The sequence below is a fragment of the Triticum aestivum genome, chromosome 5B (genome assembly GCF_018294505.1).
Source record: "Triticum aestivum cultivar Chinese Spring chromosome 5B, IWGSC CS RefSeq v2.1, whole genome shotgun sequence".
Taxonomy (NCBI): domain Eukaryota; kingdom Viridiplantae; phylum Streptophyta; class Magnoliopsida; order Poales; family Poaceae; genus Triticum; species Triticum aestivum.
The window spans coordinates 225,945,588-225,953,268 of record NC_057807.1 but is presented as its reverse complement, the minus strand read 5'-3'; the positions used below and the strand labels follow the sequence as shown (position 1 = coordinate 225,953,268).

Below are 7,681 nucleotides of genomic sequence, written 5' to 3'. Positions count from 1 at the left end.
AGAATTTTTTATTTTTTGAAAAATATATTTTATCTGCAATTGTTTTTGGCACTTTTGGGGCTTGGCCCAAACGACTTGGCCTACACAAACACGCGCTCTCTCAGAAAAAGGAGACACAGTCGCTGTGAGATAAACTATACGCTTGTTTTAAAAAAAAGTGCACGCACTGTCTCTCTCCCCGTTCGCCGTGTCACTATCCCTAGCAGACACCGCCGCCGGCCTCCCGTCTATCCCCTCGAACCCTCTAGATCCCCTCGCGTCGTGTCACATGCACACAACACACAGAGGAGCGAGCGCTCCTTGCCCCGATCCCGCAAGCCGCTCAGACCGGAGAGCGCTGCCACGCCGGTGACGAACCCTTCTCCGCCGCCTCCTTCTTCCCCGTGCTCCTCTCCTCTCCCTCGCGCCTCCTCTGCATCGGCGTGCCGGCCAAGCGCAAGGCCTCCGTCCATGGCAGCCGCTACATCGGGCCGCTCCAGCAAATTCCAATGCTAATGAACGGCTGACACACACTGCGCAGTACTCACAGCAGTTGGCAAACCACCCTGTTGGGTAGCAGAATTTCTGACCTTAACAGCAGTTGGCAAACCATCCTGTTGGGTAGCAGAATTTCTGACCTTAACAGCAGTTGGCAAACCATCCTGTTGGGTAGCAGAATTTCTGACCTTAGTAGGTTTTGGAGAATATCATTGCCATTTAATCAAGGCTAGAATCTGAAGCTTGACTGAAGAACATAGCAGAAATGAACTTGACTAAGTAAATAGATCAATAACTCGTTTGCTGGTAAGTACCTAGATTTTGATATTGACAGAATCTGAACCCCAAGACCAGTGGTACTGACAGCAGAGTAAGAAAAATGATCACAAGTGCATTACCCAACTGCCGGATCAAAGACATCAGTTAAGGAAAATTAACTACAGTTTGCAGCACAGGAAATCACAAGCTAGCATAGGCTAAATAAAATAGACCAATTCAGATTGAATGAACACCTAGAATCAGTTAAAACTTAAAAGATGTACGGTGTTCCACACTGACGTACAATATTTGTATCCTGACTATATCCCAAATAAAGACATACATATTCAGATCATTGTATGTCAAAACTGTACATCAGCCAGGTCTTGGACCTTGTACAAACAACATAAAACAGAGCATCATCCAGCGGAAGCAACACACAAACCAGGAGGAGCAGCATAGTTCATACCTTCAGATTGAGGGAAAACATGATGATATTTGTGGAAATAAAATAATAAGAGCACTGCAACTGCTAGTAAATAACGTGATAATTTCAACTGACACATAGGGCCACCATCAAGGCATCAAGCACAGCATACTGTTAAATAGTATTCCCTCCGTCCCAAAGTAAGTGTCTCAAGCTTAGTATAACTTTGTACTAAAGTTAGTACAAATTTGAGACACTTAGTTTGAGAAGGATGGAGTACATGTCTAGATATCTAAAACTATATGTAAGCTAGAAACTGAAAGTCATTTACAGCCAACTATATGTAATTGACCCTACCAGTCTATATCCAATGTATTATGAGGTGCCCTTTCATTTGCTAGATATGTAAAACTACCACCAGGGATGCCAGCCAACAGAGAGGTTTCTTTTTTCAGAAGTAGCATGCACATCCTGTTTTGAGAAAATGGAAGTTAGCCCCACCAAGTAATCAATCTTGAAAAAAGAATAAAGTTTTGAGATTAGCTTACATTATCAATTTTCACAAATGTATGACATATCTTTTCTTACAGATTCATATTGGAAAAATGTTAATTTTTGTTAATATGAAACCCGCGCGTTGCAACGGGGATACAACTGTGTCCTGGTTGATATCCTTCTTGCCCTGGATCGCGTACAATATCCTCCTCTGCCCAACGATTCAGAATAGGAGACAACCTTATTATGAGACGTATGACAATGGCAAAGAACATCATAGAGTTACATCTAATTATCTTATGATTTATCTTATTACACAAAATAACAAAGAAATGCAAGCACAAATGGCTGCTGAAGCCACTATATATAGCTATTTTTCCATGGTATAAATATAGCCTGAAACATAAGTTGGTCAAAAAGTAAGCCAAGAAACCCAAGGGGGGAGGATGAGAGGAATTGAACCATTGAAAAAATATATATTTTTAGATAGGACAAACAGTGGGAGGCAAGATCCATCATAGATGAAACATGAAAATTCATAGAGGGGAAAGAGAAATATTCCACGAGGAAATTTTCATTAGCAAATCCACAACAGCAAATCCACAACACATAAGAGATGTGGTAACTAATATCTTTCATCAACTACTCCTTACCTGCAGGCGCTTACTCTAAGATTGATAGTGAAAAGTGCACGCCCTTGCCTTTCATAAAAGTAAAGAATCAGGAATCAGTAGGGAAAAATGACTCATGTATAAATATAATGGAAAATATCATCATGATATATACCCAGTGCGAGGTACTGTGTGCAGCCTAAATACAATCCAATCTAGGTATAAAACTGATGCAACTTAAAATATCGAGGGAGTTAAATCACCAAATCTATTGACCAATATCTAACAAAAGAATTATTAACACTGGTCCATTCTGGACTAGGTTTATAAGCTGCACTATCATCAAATATTCTCGAAAACAAAAATGATGCTTTGCTAATAGGATGAAAAAAAAACAGTGCAGCTCACTTTACATATCACTAACCATAAATGCCATAAAGCAGGAACCTTGTTCATATTAACAGTGATCATAAAACTGAATTTATATGTACTAATTTGTGGTCACTATAAGAGATGACTACACACCAAAAGAAAACAAAAAAGCATATGTAACTAAACAATAATCAGATTGACTCCAATTTGTATGGCTTGCCCATCCAATGTATGACTGATGTGTAACAAAATATTATTCGAATATAGTATATGCTCCAGTTTTCAACACTGGAACACTCTATAGGGATCACAAACATATGGTTTGTGGTCTAGGATTCCAGATATTGAATGCAAGCATCGTGCCAAATATGAACTAGAGAATCATGTGTTCCAATGCAACAATACTAATATAGTTATCCTATTATCCAGTAGTTTATCATATTGGTTCTCACAAAACTAACTGGTTAACTATGCAGTGTCATCGTCATTTTCGATTGTGTTGACATGCAGGCAAAAATAATCCAATGTTCGGTTCTACGTGCAGATAAATCTGATGTATTTGCACCGCGACAAAGCAAAGAGTTATTTGTTAGAATTGACTTGCATATCAATATGTTCAGTGAGCGCTGCACCAAAGAGCACATGGAATTAGTACAACTTTGGCTCAAAAAAAGGTTAACCTCTATATCAGTCAGCTCTGCTGCATCAGAGAATTTTAAACGTGGACATGATAAAATAAGGAACCATATAGGTGTATTACAAACATGAGTGTGAAGCAAACATATCTTAGTTGTGCCTCTAACCGCTGAAAGGAACATGATAAGAGTATTTGAAAGAGATTAAATACTTGAAGCATCTATTTTTTGAACCTTGACATTTTAATTCTCAGCATAACCTCCAAACCTGTTGTTGCAACATAAGATTTGTCTATGATCTGAGCTGTAACAATTCTCTGTTCTGTCACAAACTCTGCAGCAAAACAACAACAATCAGTTGTGAGTAAGATGAGAGAGACAGGTGGATCTGCCAAGGGTGTATGGGGGAGAGAAGTACTGAACAGAGTGGTAGGGAGATGAACTTCGGGTGGATGGTCACCAGGAGAACTGTCGTAGGTGAGGATTCCTGAAGAAAAACAAATGGTCCATAACAATTCATGTGCAGCTGTGCAGTGGTTCGGTGCTTGGAGATTAACTACCTGTAGATGAATCCACCATGAGGTTGGGATTTGGTAGAGGGGAGATGGGGTAGCAAGGTAGATGGAAGCAGCCAAGAAGGAAGAACATTAGTGGAAAATATGACGAGTTAGTGGAACCATAGTGTTACACCATGTTGTTCTACAACATAAACAGCAACAAATTATCCAAAGGTTGAGTAAAAATGGTCCAATGTTCAATATAAAAATACAAAGAAGCTATTGCACCGAAAGTAAGCATTTTAAGGTAGAATGCTAAACATAAACTGCAGGGTTAAGGTAGCATTATTTTTGGACACTGCATCTTATGGATACTGCAAATTACTTCCAAAACGTATCTCTGATCTAAATTGATATGCAGAGACAGAGAAAAATATACTAAGCGCCAATATAAGCTGGGACTGAACAAACTCGTCCATATCATGAAGTCCAGTAAATGCAATCATCCAAAGCAAAGTAAGAAACAGAAGTATCTTTAGCACATGTAAGATGGTTATGGACCACTTCTCTAGCAATGCAAGCTTAACATCAGGGGCGCCATCACAGACAACCAAGTCTGCTTTACATCCATCAAAGTGCCTGATAACCTGCAGCATATGTGCATCTGTTACATCAATACAAGCAAAATTTTCATTACAAAGAATTTATCTATGCATCTATCCCTCTCACCACTTCCGCTGTCCGAGCATTGATGATGTTGCCCTGCACCTGTATAACACCTTCTATCGGAGCCAACGGTTGCAGATCAATTGCAATGATGAGAGGAAGGCCACCATGTCTGGTATAAGCAGAGCACAAAAACAATCAGATACAAAGAATGAAATTATGTTGGAACATAAGGTGTTCGCATGAATGCTGCTACTCACTTGCCGTCAGATGATAGCTTTGCCGGTAGATACAGATTGTGGCTCAAAACCTGCAATTGCGATTGAGATAAGCAATTGAACAAAGGGGATGCAAGCATGGATGGGGGAAACTGAGCATGCGAATACCTGCTCCAGCTAGCAGCGCACAAGTCAATGCCACGCTTCAATCCTGCACACAAACAAACTTTTTTTTAGAAAAGGAGGATGACCCCCGGCCTTTGCATCTGCGCGATGCATACGGCCACTTTATTAATTATTCTCACAAGACCTTACAAAGTCATACAACAGTAAGACTAAAGCCGCCGTCTAAGCAACAAACTGTCGCTACACCTATCCAGTTGATGAAGGGGCGCAGATAGCCTGGGCCTAATACCAAACAGACATCGCAACCAAGCCTAACATCTAAGACCCGAGACCCCAACCTGGCCACTTGCCGGGTCTGGGGCACACACTGGTCCGGCGTGCTCTCAGAGGCCGCCGCCGCCAACTGCCACCGCTCCATCTTCAGAACTGTACTGATGCATCAACTTTGCTTGGTCCAGCTATCGTTGACGCCACCACGGCGCCCAACGACACCTCCTCCCTACGCGCAAACAGCTGAACACGTCGCGGTCGCCACTGATACACCTCAGCGCCATGCTGCCAAGTACCACCAGCCGACACAGCTTGAAGCCCTTGGAGGATTTGTCGTGCGTAGCACCTGTCGGTCAGGCATGACTTGACATCTCCACCGAAGCTCCGTGCAGGACGAAACCGCTCCACCTCCTGCCTCTGACTTCCAGCGCTGCTCCACAAAACTATGCTTCCAAGAGAGAAACGACACCGCAGTACCGCCATCGTCCGGTCTGGAACACCAGATCCTAGGGTTTCCCCCGGAGAAATACGAGTGGGTCGACGGTAATCACATGACGATGCCTTCATCAAGGTAATGACGTGGAACGCCGCCATCGCCCGCCGCCGGCTCGGTTTTCACCGGCAAGTATGTCTTCCCGAACTCGCAGTTGATGCCAGATGACGGATCCCGAGATCCAAACACCCAGCCTCAGGCCGACCACCTTTGACGGAAGAGATGACCACCACCGCCGGCTGCACCAGTCAGAACAGATCTGATCGAAGGTGCCGTTGTCGAAACCACCAGGCCCTCCACGCCGCCGTCACCGATCTGAAGGCAGCATGCACACCACCGCCGCCAAGCCGGCCGCCACCGACCGCAGCCGCCGCCGCCGCCCGAAGGGCCATACGCAGCGCCCGCAGCCCTGGCCTCCGCCGCGCCAAGCCGTCGCCGTCCGAGGACGGGACGGCCTCCCGCCGCCTGCAGCCATCCGCCGCGCCGCAGATCCCAGATCGGTCGCGCCACCACACGCTTTGTGGTCCGCCCCACCCCGGAGACGCGCGAGAGAGGAGATCCCCCGCCACCGCCGTCGGCCCTCGGGCTTAGCCCGGCGGCGTCTTCTGGCGACGGCGGAGGGAGAGGAGGAGGGAGTTTGCGCGGAGACGGCTAGGTTTCTGGCCGCCCAAGTCGCCCTAGGGGGAGGACGACGCGGGGAAACATGATGTGATGACACGGGGTCACAGATGATCTACCAGTTCTCAAATCAGCTGGAAACAAACAACAAAATGAAAACATCGAGTGGTTAATTTGCGGCCGCTCATCAATGGAAGGAAAGTGGCAGGACGTGAGTTGATTGGGTTGAAACGAGACCGTGGAAGATGTTGAACTCCTAGTCGATCTGTATGAGCTTGAAGGCGCTGCCAGCCATCCAGTGGCGGAGCTACACCAGAATGCTTGGGGGGCTGGAACACAAAATGTGAAAATTTAAAGGGGCAAAATGCTAACTTTTCTTCCAACTAAGCACTCTACTTAATATTTCCTTCACAAAATTGTCCAAGGCTGGGGGGCCACAGCCCCTCTAGCAATACACTAAACTCCGCCAGTGCAGCCATCCACCGCTCTTCCTTGGCCTTCCGGTAGTCGATGTTCTGGGAAACCGCCGGACAGAGCCCCCACCTCGCGCCGATTGCCGCCGAGCCGCCGGCGGGCAGCAGCAGGACCACAACGCACCTCACGGCTCCTTTCTCTCCCTCCAGCGTCCCATCTCCTTCCTCCCGGCCTCCCTTTTCTCTCCCACTCATCTCTCTCTTCTCTCACAGGTACTTGACGCCATGCCGCGCTCACCAGCCGTTGTGCTCCGAGATCTGGCCGCTTTCCTTCTAGACCCGTTGCCTGCGCGCCATTTCCCATCGGATTCGGTGAGATTCGAAAGGTCCTCGCCAACGCGCCCCTGCAAGGCCGCCGTTGGTCTCATCTGTGTCGTGGGCGACGTGCCGGCCCTTCCAGCTCGCCCGCCTATCCTCCACGCCTCTCCATTCTCTCCTCCTCCATGCGCGTCGCCGCCCTGGAAACAAACAACAAAATGAAAACATCGAGTGGTTAATTTGCGGCCGCTCATCAATGGAAGGAAAGTGGCAGGACGTGAGTTGATTGGGTTGAAACGAGACCGTGGAAGATGTTAAACTCCTAGTCGATCTGTATGAGCTTGAAGGCGCTGCCAGCCATCCAGTGGCGGAGCTACACCAGAATGCTTGGGGGGCTGGAACACAAAATGTGAAAATTTAAGGGGGCTGCCGCCCCTCCTGCCATGGCCGCTCATGCAAAAAATCGAAACGTAAGGATCGCGGGTTGAATACTTCCAAATATAGGGTCCTTTTTGTAAGAATGAAGAGTTTTCTCAGATACCCACTTAAAAAGGGAATGTGGGTTGAATTCTCAAAAATGAAGGGGCTTTTCTGCAAAAAGGCCGACGACGTATGACCAGAAGCAATAATTGCTTTATCATTAAGGAAAGATTTAGAGGTCAAATTTTGGTCATAAAGTATTTAGACTGAAAACTTGAAAAAACCCTATGCGTTGCTTCGTCTTAGAAGTATTTTTAGAATTGTGCTGCCCATTATGCAGATTGTAATAGCAACATGTGAGGAGGGA

At 45.9% G+C, this 7,681-nt stretch overlaps 1 long non-coding RNA gene across 7 annotated transcripts; it reads right to left on the bottom strand.

Annotated features, from left to right (window-relative positions):
• Positions 1-789: 789 nt before the first annotated feature.
• Positions 790-7,306, bottom strand: LOC123111113 (uncharacterized). 7 transcript variants are annotated; one of them, XR_006454136.1, is made up of 9 exons: positions 7,198-7,306; positions 6,875-7,094; positions 4,825-4,867; positions 4,699-4,748; positions 4,502-4,610; positions 3,510-4,419; positions 2,311-2,358; positions 1,711-1,868; positions 790-1,633 (listed from the first exon to the last, which is right to left on the bottom strand). It is a non-coding gene; the product is annotated as an uncharacterized lncRNA (long non-coding RNA). The 7 variants fall into 7 exon arrangements; XR_006454132.1 differs by having other exon boundaries at positions 2,311-4,419; XR_006454138.1 differs by having other exon boundaries at positions 790-3,609; positions 3,694-3,762; positions 3,836-4,419.
• Between the last annotated feature and the right edge of the window lie 375 nt (positions 7,307-7,681).